General features: G+C 31.8%; 1 non-coding gene across 1 annotated transcript; it reads left to right on the top strand.

Moving 5' to 3' along the window:
* Positions 1-13,517: 13,517 nt before the first annotated feature.
* On the top strand, positions 13,518-13,599 carry TRNAS-GCU (transfer RNA serine (anticodon GCU)). Its single transcript has one exon. It is a non-coding gene; the product is annotated as a tRNA-Ser (tRNA).
* Positions 13,600-14,344: the final 745 nt, after the last annotated feature.

Genomic DNA, 14,344 nt, shown 5'->3' with positions numbered 1-14,344 from the left:
TTCAGACTCTTTCTCTTCGCAGAACGTCGCGAAATCATCAATACACGAAGTAGATCATCACTTTCCAGGCTCATTCTCTTCGCAAAGCTTAGCGAAACCATCGATTGCGAAGTGAATTCATGATAAAACGCAGAAAAAAAACAGATACTTACATTTTTCGCCCCTTTCACCCCCAAAAGCGACAATAACAATATGATAACATGGGAAGAACGAAGGAAATAACGTAGAAAAACCATTTCTTTGATGGTAACAAGAAGAAAGAAACCAAGCAACGAACATGAAGATGAAAAACCATGGCTTCATTTTCTAGGGTTCGGAAGTTGCAGAATCAAGAGATGAAAAGAGAAAAATGAGAAATTCATTGTGATTTTGACGAAATGGTGCAGATTTCGTGCAATTTAAAGGAAGAAAGGAAGATCAAAAGTCTTGAAATCATTAATGCAGGAGCAACTTTTCGCATAACCAAGGAGATAGGGGGGAGCGGTGATTCGCGGAGATAGGGGGGAAGTGGGAAGGTCAGGGGTATTTTTGGAAAGTCACACAAAATGAATCTAGATATGTAATAGGTTGAGTAAATGAGTTAAATATGTAAATGGCCTTCCCATTTGACCTAGTTTTGTAATTTTCCCTTTACGTATTTATAATCATCATTACTTTGTTATAGTTTATTGAAAAAACAAAAAACATTATGAGACCATTATCGGGTTCGTGTAAAAATACTCTAACGTTTACATCCAAGAGTAATTTTACCTCTAACGTTTAAAATGATGAAATTTTAATCCTAACGTTGGCAGACAAGAGCAATTTTACCTCTAACATTATCAAGTTGGATCAATTTTAAACAGCATTATACAACACACACATTTTGTTCGTTATTCTATACTAATTGTATATCCGTTTCAAAAAAAATTATACATCTACCTCCTAAATAAAATAAAAACAAATAACTGAAATTAAAGTAAATTAGAAATGTCAAACATAATAAATAAATCATAAGTTAAAGTAAAGTAAACTAGAAATACCAAATTATATCCTAAATTCAAAACTTTAGATAAACCTTAAATTAAAAATCCTAAATTAATTAGAATTACTAAAGAATTTCTAAGTAAAAACAACATATTAATAATCTCCAAATAAAATTATAAACTAGAAATCATACAAAAAAAATCTTCAATTTAACAATCTCTATATAAATCATAAAACTAAATCTAGAAACAAAATACTTACTTGAAAGTTGGAAATTAGAAGTGGAGTGAAAAAAAATGATTGAATAGTAATTTAGAGAATTTTCCCCTTTTTAGAAGTAAAATAACAATTTGGTCTCTTCTTCTCTTCTTTCTCTATACTTTGAGCCACAAGAGATAAAAAGAGAAAGAAAAGGCCAAGATGGAATGAAATAGCATTTTAACTCTTTCTGTCTGTTTCTTTTTTAAAATGGAACATGTCCAAAAGGCGTCGTTTTGGACAGGTTTTATTTAAAAAAAACAAATGGAAATGGCTAAAATGTCATTCCATCTGTTTCATTTGAACGAAGAAGAAGACTTATAGGTCTTCTTCTTCAACCGCCATGGTTGGAGGGCGGTCCCTAGCGGAGCTAGGGTGGAAAACTCCACCCCTGGGGTTTTCCAGTAGGGTCGGAGGGTTGGTTGACCCTCCCTGCCCCCTTTAGCTCCGCCCCTGATCGGGTTAAACACCTAAACGATGTTAATTGGAAGAATGATTAAAATTTACAGCATTTCTCTATAAATTGTTGTTTTAACCTTTAATTAAAAAGCAGTGTCTGTGTTAAATCTCCCCTTCCGACACTCGGATCACTGTCCTATCTTAGTCAGGCTTGTGAGAGGCCATCGGCCTAGAGGGGATAGACCATTTAGGTATCAGGTGGCGTGGGAATCTCATCTTGAGTTTAAAAACTTTGTTTAAGAGAATTGGAAGCCTCACTCTAATGTCTTACAAGCTGCTGAGGGTTTTAGAAAGAATGTTCTAGGGTGGAATAAGAACGTCTTTGGCCATATTATTAGGAGGAAGAATAAATTACTGAGGAGAATTGGGGGTATTCATCGTATTTTGGAGGTTAGATTTGATCATAGCTTGGATGGTCTTCTTAGAACTCTTCAGAAGGAGTTGGAAGCTGTGCTTAGACAAGAAGAGTTACTTTGGTTTCAGAAATCTAGGAAAGCCTGGATTAAAGATGGAGATCGAAATACCAAGTATTTTCATCTCTCTACTGTTATCAGAAGACAAAACAATAGGATTGATGCTATTAAAGACTCAAATGGAGAGTGGGTTTATGAGGATGAGGATATTCGTCACTTGGCCCTTAATTTCTATAAAGAGTTATTTAAGGAGGACCTTGTGGATCTGGACAAAGCTTAGTCTGCTTCTACTTATCCCATTTTGGGAGAGGATATAATCCAGGAAGCTTTTAATCATATCACCCTGAAAGAGATTGATCAAGCTATCTTTAGCATTGGGGCTACTAAAGCTCCTGGGGTTGATGGTCTGCCTGCGGGTTTTTATCATAAGCACTGGGAGGTTGTTAAGGAAGGCATTTATAGTTTTATTAAAGGAGTTTTTTTATGGTTCCAAGGATATTAGGCTGGTGAACAGAACTCTTCTAGTTCTGATTCCTAAAGTGGAGAAGCCGTCTTCTTTCTTACAAATGAGGCCTTTTAGTCTTTGTAATGTGCTTTATAAAACTATTACTAAAGTTGTGGCCAATAGACTTTGTTGTATTCTTCCTGAGATAATCAGCCAGAATCAGGGAAGTTTTGTTCCGGGTAGACAAATGATGGATAATGTGGTCATAGCCCAGGAGATGATCCACTCCATGAAAATCAAAAAGGGGAAGAAGGGTATTGTGGCTCTGAAGTTAGATCTGGAAAAAGCTTATGATCGCATAAACTGGAGTTTCCTTCTTGATAGTCTGAAGAGAGCAGAGATTCCTGATAATTGGAGGAGTTTAATTGAGGTTTGCATCTCTTCTCCTGTCTTTCAAGTTTTTATTAATGGGGATATATCGGAGGAGTTTACTCCTTCCCGGGGTATCCGTCAAGGGGACCCTATGAGTCCCTTCTTATTTGTTATTGCAATGGAAAAACTGACCCACCTTATCCAAGAAGCTGTTGGCAATGGGAAGTTCCATCCGGTGACCATCAATAAATTCTGTCCCCAGATTACTCACTTGTTCTTCGCAGATGATGTGTTGATCTTTGTGGAAGGAAATGAGGAGCAGATTAGAGTGATTATGGATATCCTTAACTGTTTCTGCTCTGTCTCTAGTCAGAAGCTTAATATCCATAAGTCCAGGATGATGTGTTCTAAAAATATGAACCAGAGAGCCTGCAAAAGGTTGAGTGATTTATCTAGTATTCCTCTGACTAATTCTCTAGGTAAGTACCTGGGGATTCCCCTCCACAGTGAGAGAGTTTCGAAAGCTTCCTTTAAGGAAACGTTGGATAAAACCAATAAGAAGTGTGCCATTTGGAAAGCTAAAACTCTCTCTCTAGCGGGCCGCCTTACTTTGATTCAGTCGGTCAATTGTGCGGTTCCTAATCATATTATGCAGGCTTGTCGTCTGCCTGAGCCTGTTCTCAAAGATCTTGACAAAATCAATCGTCATTTCCTATGGGGGGAAAGCTGAGGAGGGAAGGAAGATTCACCTTGTGCCTTGGGATGAGGTTTGTCAACCTAAGAATATGGGGGGGTCTGGGGATCAGGAAAGCCAGAGATAATAATAAAGTGTTGTTAATGAAACTTTTGTAGAGAATGTGGCAACTTCCGTCAGCTCTTTGGGTTGAATTATTATGCGGTAAATATAGGAAGGATAAGGTTTTTGGGGGTCCTAAGGAGAGAGTTGCTAATTGTTCTTTTCTTTGGAAAGGCCTTAGTGCTGTATTTTCAGAGTTCTTCTCTGGGATTGGTTGGAATGTGGGTAATGGAAATTCTATTAGCTTCTGGAATGATATCTGGATTGGGAAAAAGCCTTTATTAGAGGTTTGTGTATCTTTACCGCCTTTAGACATTCAGAACTGGAGGATTGCGGATGTGGTGGATTCTGAGGGTGATTGGATTTGGTCAAAATTTGATTCTTACCTCAGTCTGGAGTCGCTCTTGAAAATTAGAGGAGTTAAGATTAGTAGCAAGGAGGAAGACAGGGATAGTTACTGTTGGTCTTTGACGAACAAAGGGGCTTTTTCTTGTAAATCTGCTTTTGAGGCTTTCAGTCAAGGTTTGGAAACTTCGCACCCGGAGTTGTGGAAGTCAATTTGGGCCTTAAATGTGCCTTACCGGATTAGGAGCTTCCTGTGGCTAGGTGTTAAAAATGGGTTGCTTACTAATTCTGATAGGAAAAGGAGGCATCTGGTGGATTCTGGAGCTTGTAGTAGATGCAGAGGACAGGAAGAAACCTTGTGCCATGCTCTCAGAGACTGTGCGAAGAGTAAAGAGGTGTGGGAAAAAGTTCTCCCTATTAAGTTGTTGTCTACTTTTTTTATCCTATTCTAATCTGGACTGGTTTGTGGATGGGGTTAATGGGAAGCTATTGGCTGATCTAAAACATGGTGTTCTCTTATTTGTGGTTGTCTGCCATCAGATTTGGAAATGGAGGAATGAGGAGATTTTTGGAGGAGATACGGTTGTTATTCCTAATGTTTTTGACTTCTTTTCTAAAAAGATTTGCACTTTGTTTGATAGCTTCAAAGAGGATTCCTTAGCTAGGTCTATTCAGAGGAAAGTTGTTCATCTCTTAGGCTGGTGTAGGCCTAATAAAGGCGTGGTAAAGTTAAACACTGATGGCTCTTGTCTTAAGGACGGGAAAATTGCTGCTGGAGGGGTTCTAAGAAATGATGGTGGTGGATGGGTTTCTGGGTTTTCTCAGAATTTGGGCATGGGTTCTTCCTTTTCGGCGGAACTTTGGGAGATTTTTTCTGGCCTTCGGCTAGCTAAAAATATGGGGGTGAAGAATATTCTTGTGGAATCTGATAACCTAGAAGCTATCAGAATGATCTCGGAGAATAATGCTATTTGCTTGAAAGGCCAAAATTTAATCAAAGGGATTAGAAGGATTTGTTCTTCCTTTGATTCCTTTAGCTTCGGCCATATTTATAGGGAGCAAAATCGGATAGCGGACCGTCTCGCGGCTAAAGGTCATGCCAGGATGTTGGGTCTCTCAACCTTTTCTTCTCCTCGGGATTTTCTTTCGTCTCTTATCCTGGATGACATGGTGGGAGTCAGCTTTCCCAGGCTGATTCCGGGTTAGGCGGCTTTGGTTTTGTGTTTTTTTCTTTCCTCTCCTACAAAAAAAAAGCAGTTCCATTACGGTGCTTTATCCATCATAACGAGAATTATTTTTTTCTTATACCTCATTATAGCGTTGTAAACGTCGTACTGAGTAAACTTGTTGCATGAATCCAATGTTGGCAGTTTCTTCGTATGAAGCCGGTTGCAACTCTATTAATCCTAAAAAGGAGCTCTTTGTATAAATTATTATATAAAAAGGTATACTTAAAAAAGGTATTCCCCATAAGATGTTGTTTTTAACCATAGTTAAAAATAATCATTAAAAAAAATAACACAATTATTTTTAATACATAAAACATTTATTATATTAAATTAATTAATATTTTTTTATCATAAATATTTATTAAAATTTTATTTTAAATATTAAAAATTAGTTTTTTATTTTGATAAATTATTACGAATTGCGGTTAAATATATTATAGAATTTTTATTTTTATTTTTTATGATTTTATTAAAAATTTGAATTTTTTATTCTATTAAGATTTTTATATTTATTGTGGTTCATATTTTTAATTTTATTAAATATATTATGTTTAGTTTTACTAGATAAACAAATATATTATAGCCTATGTTATATATTTTAATATTTTTTTCTTGTATAGGTTACCTATAGGTATTGTGGTTGATATTACCGATTTATTTTTTTTGAATTATTCATTTCGTACAATTATCCTAATAGATAAATGTTTGAAATTGTCATTAATTTGAATTAATCAACGTTGAATTACCAAAAATTAAATCTTTGGCCAAAATATAAAATTTTGAACAAAAAAAATAAAACTTTGATGTACAAAACAAAACTACTTTTAAAAAAAACTACATAATATATAGTAGTGGTGAAAGCGTTTTTTTAATGTCCGTAAAAAGATGAAAATGAAAGGGTTACAAAAAAATGCATAAAGTATCTGCATACAAAACCGACTCCAATGAAAGCCTTATATGTGGAGCAATTTGCAAGTTAAACTTTTTTATTTCTTCAAATTGTTTCCTAATAGCCACAATAATATCTTTTTTTTAGATAATATCTAAAACTGCATAAACCACAAAATAGTGTTTGCAAGTTTTTAAACCATAGCACTGTATTTATAAAACGGTTAAACCTCAATCTTTTATGTATTTTACTCTAACAATAATATAGTTGCTAATTATTTTATTCTCTACGAATTTTCCTTGGAGTTTGATCTTTATTTGGTTTTTATTGGTTCAGGAAAAAAATTAATTTAATTTATAAAAAAATATAATATAAAAGTGGGATAGGGCCTCTAAAATACTAGAGCCATCCCTGCTTGTGGATAATATCAATTTCATACTTTCATCCTTCAGGGTAATTGAACGGAATGAGTAATTCAAAAAATTAACGTGTAATGTCAATTTCATAATCTTACCTGTTAGAGTAATTGGACAAAATGAGTATTAAAAAAATAAACGGGTAATATAAATTGCATACTGTAGGTACCCTATTTGTTACATACAAGACAAAAATATAAAATGCTTAAGTAGGGATTCCTACAAAAATATCAGTTGGAGTGACTTCACAATTCCACTGCCAAGTAGGGATTCCTACAATAAGTTTGCCCACGTAAAAGCAAAAAAAAAAATCTCATTACGGTGAACAACGCACCATAATGAGACTGTTTTTTAACTAAGGATTAAAAACAACTCCTTATAGAGAAATAATTTTTAATCTTTCTTAGATTGAGAATTATTTCTCCAATTAACACCATTTAGGTGTTTAACCCCAACCCTCCTCCCTTTTTAAACAGTGGAGATAATAATGAATATAAATAAATATTAGGTTTAATACCTTCCAAAGCCTCCTCAAGTTGTTCAATACTGCAACTAACCCCGAACTTAGACTTGTGATAACTAACCCCCTCAACTTGATTATTTGAAACAAATAACCCCTTAAATAGGTTATTTCGGGAGTGTTTTTTTTTTTGCCCTTTAGTTAATGTATCAGTAGATTAGTTGAATGTAGCAACTGATATTTTGAAATCTTTTATTTCTGATGTAATATTATGTTGAATGCTTTTTTTTGTTTAGGAGTTATTTGTTCTAAATAAGCAGTTTGAGGAGTTATTTGTTCAAATTAAGCAAGTTGAGAGGTTATTTGTTCCAAATAAGCAAGTTGAGGGGGTTAGTTGTCACAAGTCTAAGTTCGGGAGTTCAGTTGCAGTATTGGGACAACTTGAAGGGACTCGAAAGATATTAACCTAAATATTATATACAATTTTCTTTTATATATAAAAATAATTTAAATATGAAAATATTTTTATATTAATTTTCTAGTATATATTATGCATTTTATGTTTTTGTCTTGTATGTAACAAATAGGGTACCTACAGTATGTAATTGACATTACCCGTCTATTTTTTTAATTACTCATTTCGTCTAATTACTCTAACGGGTAAGGTTATGAAATTGACATTATCCGTTTATTTTTTGAATTCCCCATCCCGTTCAATTACCCTAAAGGACGAGGGTATGGAATTGACATTATCCGCAAGCAAGGATGGCTCCAGTATTTTAGAGGCTCTATATCACTTTTACATTCTAGTTTTTTTTATTAACTGAATTAATTTTTAACCGAAGTAAGAAAAACCAAATTAAGATCAAACTTTTAGGAAATTTCGCAGAGAATGAAATGGTTAGCAACTATATTATTGTTACAGAAAAATATATAAAAGGCTGAGGTTTAACCGTATGTAAACACAGTACTGTGGTTTAAAAACTTGCAAACACGATTCTGTGGTTTGTGCATTATAGACATTCTGTCAAAAAAAATTATTGTGGCTATTAGGAAACAATTTCAAGAAATAAAAAAGTTTGACTTGCAAATTATCTCATATATAAGGCTCCACACTTTATGCGTTTTTCTGTAACTTTTCATTTTCATTTTTTTTTTTACCGATGTTGAATAAAAACACTTTCACCACTATTGTATATTATGTAGTTTTATTTTTTTTATTATTTTTTGAAGAAAAATATGTAGTTTTATTTTGTACATTAAAGTTTTATTTTTATTTTTTCGTGTTCAAAAATTTAATTTTTGGCCAAAGATTTAATTTTGGATGATTGGATGCAATGATTAATTCAAAAAAAATAAATGGATGATATCAATTTCAGACCTTTATCCATTAGGATAATTAGACGAGAGGAATAATTCCAAAAAATAAGCCGATAATATCAACCATAATACCTACATGTATCGTATGTGTTACATAAAAAATATATTAGAATATTTTATTTAGTTAGTAAAAGTACATCACATAGGTTAGAAAATTAATATAAGAATATATTTATTTAACTAGTAAAAATAACTTAAAAATAACTTAAAAAATTCATCAAAAAAAACTTAAAAAAACTAGTAACTACAAATACAATTTATTTAATAAAAATTAAAAATTTAAACCACAAGAAATATAAAAATCCTAATAGAATAAAAAAATTCAAATTTTTTTAACAAAATCATAAAAAATAATAATAATAATTCTATAATATATATATATATATATATACATATATATATATATATAATATCACAATTCATAATAATTTATTAAAATAAAATAAAAACTAATTTTAACTTTTAAAAAAAAGTAAATTTTTATTAGACAAAAGTTAATAATTATTTATAAAAAATATATACATCATAATAAAAAAATTTATATATAAAAATAATTGTATTATGTTTCTAATAATTATTTTTAACTATGGTTAAAAACAACCCTTTGTGGAGAATAATCTTTTAACTATACATCTATATGTAATAAAAAAAAAGGGCAGCCCGGTGTCCCACTATAAGGTTGTACCTCGGTCACACAACAACAACGTTTTACCGTTGCGCCAAGGCTCACCCTCATACTTCTATATGTAATAATTTATATAAATAGCTCCTTTTTTAGGATTAACCCACCATTATCTTTCATTTTTTTTATTAAATTGTTTATTTTTTTATAATTTTTTCGATTTCTCGATTCGAGACTCGTTAGATATTCTTTAAATCGATCATCTTCCATATAAACACAAAGTTAATGATCATTTATTTTTTATGACATGAAGCGATTGCTTGACAAATACAAGTAATTCTTGAAGAGAAGAATCAACAAACTAACATTAAAAGGGGGAAGAATTAAGCCTAAGCTTGGTGTGTCTTCAAATAGCTCTCAATGTCTCCTTTTATAGTAAAAAGTCACATATGCTCCCAAAAACCAAGTCTTCTTATGTCCCCCCAACACCCTAATCTTCCAAATTAAGTTTTAAAGAGGGTGGTACCAAACTTTGACAACTTAAGAGTTGAAAATATGTGAAGGTGGGAAAGCAATCTTAGGCTTCAACAAATACATCAACTTGTGATAATATTTTGAGCATGTTACACTTTGAATTCGAAAATGATTATCATTAGTAATTTTTTCATATATCTCTTAGCTTTCCACAGCATTTTGAATCTCTTCAATCTGAGTCTGTATGAGGAAGTTACGATTAAAATACGAAAATGTGTCAAATTTGCCATCAATGTGAACAAAGGACTTTCCTCCTACAGCACCCACCTCGATGAGGTGCTTTTACACCTCGATGAGATGCAGGGACTAAAGCGAATAACTTCACTTTATTCCCACCTCGATGAGGTTGGGATGCACCTCGACGAGGTCCAAATACTAAAGTGAATAAATTTCATTTATGGCTTCATTTCACTTTTGAATCCTCGTCTTAAGCCTCGACTTTGGTTATTTGTGATGAAACCTTATGAAAATACCTAAAAACACACAAAAATGACTTAGATGCATAAAATAATGAAAGTATACGAAAACCATCATTGAAACTTGTTAAATTATACGAAATAAATAATAATTAAGTATGAAAAATGTTATAAATTACGGCGATAACATGTATGCAGAAAACTTTAATAGAAAGATGACAACACCCGGATGTTATCTTCTAGGTTGAGATAGTGAATTTAGCCTAAAGGATCAAGCTGGTTCTTGACGTAAAGGGGTCAGATCCTTATATTTGGATCAAGTTGTAAGTTTTCAGATTGATTATCAGGTTGGCCATTGTTTGAGAGTTTTTTTTATATTGATGTGACAATGTATTTTTTAGAGGGAAATGATGAAAACCCTATTTTGAGACCAAGAATAATGAACATTCCACTATAAATAAGACTCTTAGAGCAACAATAGTGGGCGATTGCAACTTTTGTTGCCATGTGGATCCAAATCACACCTAAATATAACAACTCATTAGAATCCTATGTTACTTTAATATTCTTTTATTAAAAAAAATTAGACTGAAATATACTTTTACAATTGTTAAGGGTTAAAAACAAAACTTATACGAAAGTTGGCCCCACAAAAGAGTAACATGAGTTTGTTACCATACGTGAGTTTTTGGCTCGCCCTCTCTATTTATCTTGGCGGAGCTCTCTCTCTATATGGTGGAGCTCGTTCTCTTTGTTTGCCTTGGTTTTTGGCTTTATAGTAGCCTGACATGAGTTTGTGACTCTTATTGGTAACAAACCAAAAAGAGTAACTTGTACTCTAATGGTTGGTGATAACTCCATCATGCAAAGTCATAACTAAATTAGTTGCAGTAGAAATGTTATTAGCTTCAATATATGAATATCTTTACTTTTCAATCTTTTTTTACTTTCTTGCTTTTACTCATACTTTCTCCTCACAAAGATTATTGATTTAGATATTAAAGAGTTCTCCACCAACATGCGCTCCTATGTTTTGGAGATTATGGTGATAATGAGCAATAAGAACAAGTAAAGTGAATGGAATGTTTGCCCCAAACACAAGGAAAGAATCTACATAAGCCCCGTATCGAGTAATCAAATAAATTATATAGACTTTATTTGCAAAATCTACAACAAAAAAACTACAGGACACTGAATAAAAACTTGAAAATTTAGGAGTGAATTCACTTATATCGAAATAACTTATTTTGGTTATTCATTTTTTATAGAATGGTTATTCTTAATTTAGGAGTTGGTATATGTTTCACTACTACTACTTGGAAATTTTGAATAATTTTATGAAGAGAAAAGTACAAAAATAAACCTTGTAGTTATATCTGTTTTTTATCGGCACCCTTGTAGTTTAAAATTTACAAACTAGTATCTTGAGATTCATTCTGTTAGCAAACACGTGCCAAATTAACTAATGGTGTTAAAAAAAAGCAAAAGTCAAAGGAAAAAGAGTTAATTTTATACTTATATTTATTTATTTTATAAATTAATCCCTCTTATTATTTAATTATCACAAACAAACCTCAAAATAAATAGTAAAAATCAAATACTTAATCTTTTTCTCTCTCATTAATTTCTTTTTTTTTTCTTTCTTTCTCTCGCAATGATATCATCTTCCCATTTTGCATCTTTAATGACTAATCAACAATGGAACCCCTTTATATCTCTCACTCCCTCAAAAACCCTCCATCTTCTTCTTTATACTCAACCAAATTGAAACACCTTTGCAGGTGCTCGACATCCAGGTCCCATAATTCACCAACCATTCAGAAAATAGTAAAAACTATCATAGATTTTCCGTTTTATCTTTTACAATAAATAAAACTGATTTTATTCATTTAACCATAAAACTAATAGATTTTGTTATAATGATTATCAACCAAAATTATTAGTAACATGTGCACAATTTATTTTAATTAACAATTAATTAAAACTTATTTATCTTTTAGAACTAATTAATCAAAACAGTTTTGTTAATTAACCTAACTATAAATATTTATTCAATCTGATTGATTATCGCTGCCAGATAAAGAAAATCCCATCAAAAGATCGGAACTTTAAGAATAATGACAATCAAAATGACAGAGGCCCATTACAGGGAAGCTCCGCAATTATCCCCCCAAATGTTGACTTGAAGAGCTTGTGCAAAGAGGGTAAAGTCGAAGAAGTTTTGAATTGTATAGGTCAGGGTGCTCGAGCTAATTCTGATGTCTTTGTTGCTCTATTGGATTCCTGTGGCAGTTTGAAGTCGCTGGATGTGGGTAAAAGGACTCATGAATTCTTGAGACAGTTGAATTTTGCTGCTGATACTGAAATTAACAACAAATTGATTGAAATGTTTGGGAAATGTAAGAGTATGAGAGATGCACGCAGGCTGTTTGATAAAATGCCTGAGAGAAACATGAGTTCTTGACATTTGATTATAAGTGGGTACGCAGAGAATTGGCAAGGTGACGAGGGGCTATTGTTGTTTGAGGAAATGAAGAAATCGGAATTACCGCATGATGAAAACACTTTCATGGCCGTTTTTGCAGCATGCTCTAGTGTAGGAGCTGCAGAAGAAGGTTTATTACACTTCGAATCAACGAGGAATGAGTACGAAATAATTCCTAACATCAACCATTCCCTTTTCATTTCTATATTTAATTCTATATTTAAATACGACGTTTGTTTGTTCAATTGATTTTAGAGTGAAAAAAATTAACAAAGAGAAAAGAAAAGAAAAAAAGAAGAAAAATAAAAACGAGAGATGAGAAAATGATATAATTGATTTTTATTTTTTATTTTAGGGTTTGATTATAATAATTAGATAATAAGGGGGTTAATTTATAAAATAAATAAATATAAGGATAAAATTAACTTTTTTCCCTTTAACTTTTGATTTTTAACGGAATTAACCTCAAGTTACCAGTTTGTAAATTTTTAAATTACAAGAGTACCGATCGAAAACAAATATAAACACAAAAAAAAAATTATATACTTTTCGAATATTCTATAATATATAAGGTTATGCTTACTTTGTTTTTAACAAAATAAATTTTATTTTGTTTTTTCCACCATTGGATGGTGATGAACTTTGACAAAATAAACTTATCCAATGGTGTAATTTCTCTCATAAAAAACTATTGGTTAATTTTATTCTCATAATAGAAGAGATTAGTTTATCTCTCTTACATAAATATAGAAAAAGAATTGGTGGACATAATTTCTTGAAAAATATAAAAAAAATTCCCTAAAAATAAATAGAATTATTTGATATAATAAAGGTAAAATTAAAATTTTATGAATATCCTTAGGGATAATAAGGACCATATCCTATTTGAAAAGATGTATATCAAATCAAAATCAAATGTCATGTTATAATTTTTTTAAGGGTAAATGTTATATTTTAATTGACGCATTTACAGTAAAAATTATTGTATTTATCTGACTATATTAGAATTTTAAATCCAATATCATCAATAACGTCGCTTTGGCCGAGTGGTTAAGGCGTGTGCCTGCTAAGTACATGGGGTTTCCCCGCGAGAGTTCGAATCTCTCAGGCGACGAATTAAAATTTTAATTTTCAGTTCTTGTTTTATTCTCAAATCTTTAACTGTAAATTGTTTATTCTCAATTGGTTGTGTTACACGGTTTTCATTATTTTATCTAGACCGTCGGTTTTCATTTTCTTTTGACAAAAAGTATCATTAGGTCCTCAATCTTTTATTTTTTGATTCATTGAACCTTTAATTTTTTTATTTCGATACATTAAATCCTAATCATTTTTTGGTTATTATTCTCTAATAACCATAGAGCTAACATTTATACCTTATTTCACAAATATAGTAGCTAACTAATTAGTTTTCTTCGAATTGTCCCAAAAAAATTCTTTATTTGATTTTTTTATAAAATTAAAAATTAATTAAATTTTATATTTACTAAATTTAGATTTATAAACAAAATTGGTACGATAGCTATCTAGAATCTCTAAAATGCTGCAACCGCTTTTGCACTCGTATATCAAATACAGAGGCTTGATCAGGACTACTAGGGATGGTAACGGGTTTTAAGGGTACCAAGTATCACCCGAATTGATGGGGACTATTCAACCTTGTACAAAAGAATTTGTGACGTTGATGATTTAAAAAAATTACTCCCAACGGGGTATCGGACGAGAATGAGAATATAGCCAGGGTACCGTTATCCGTCAAAATTTATTTCACAATTTCTCTCTTAATAGTAATAGGAATAAATTACAAATCTAGCCATATGGTTACTGAGGGACGTCGAATTTAACTTTTACGTATAAAA

This window comes from Euphorbia lathyris, chromosome 5 (assembly GCF_963576675.1).
Source record: "Euphorbia lathyris chromosome 5, ddEupLath1.1, whole genome shotgun sequence".
In the NCBI taxonomy this organism is placed as follows: domain Eukaryota; kingdom Viridiplantae; phylum Streptophyta; class Magnoliopsida; order Malpighiales; family Euphorbiaceae; genus Euphorbia; species Euphorbia lathyris.
This window is presented reverse-complemented; position numbering and strand designations above follow the sequence as displayed.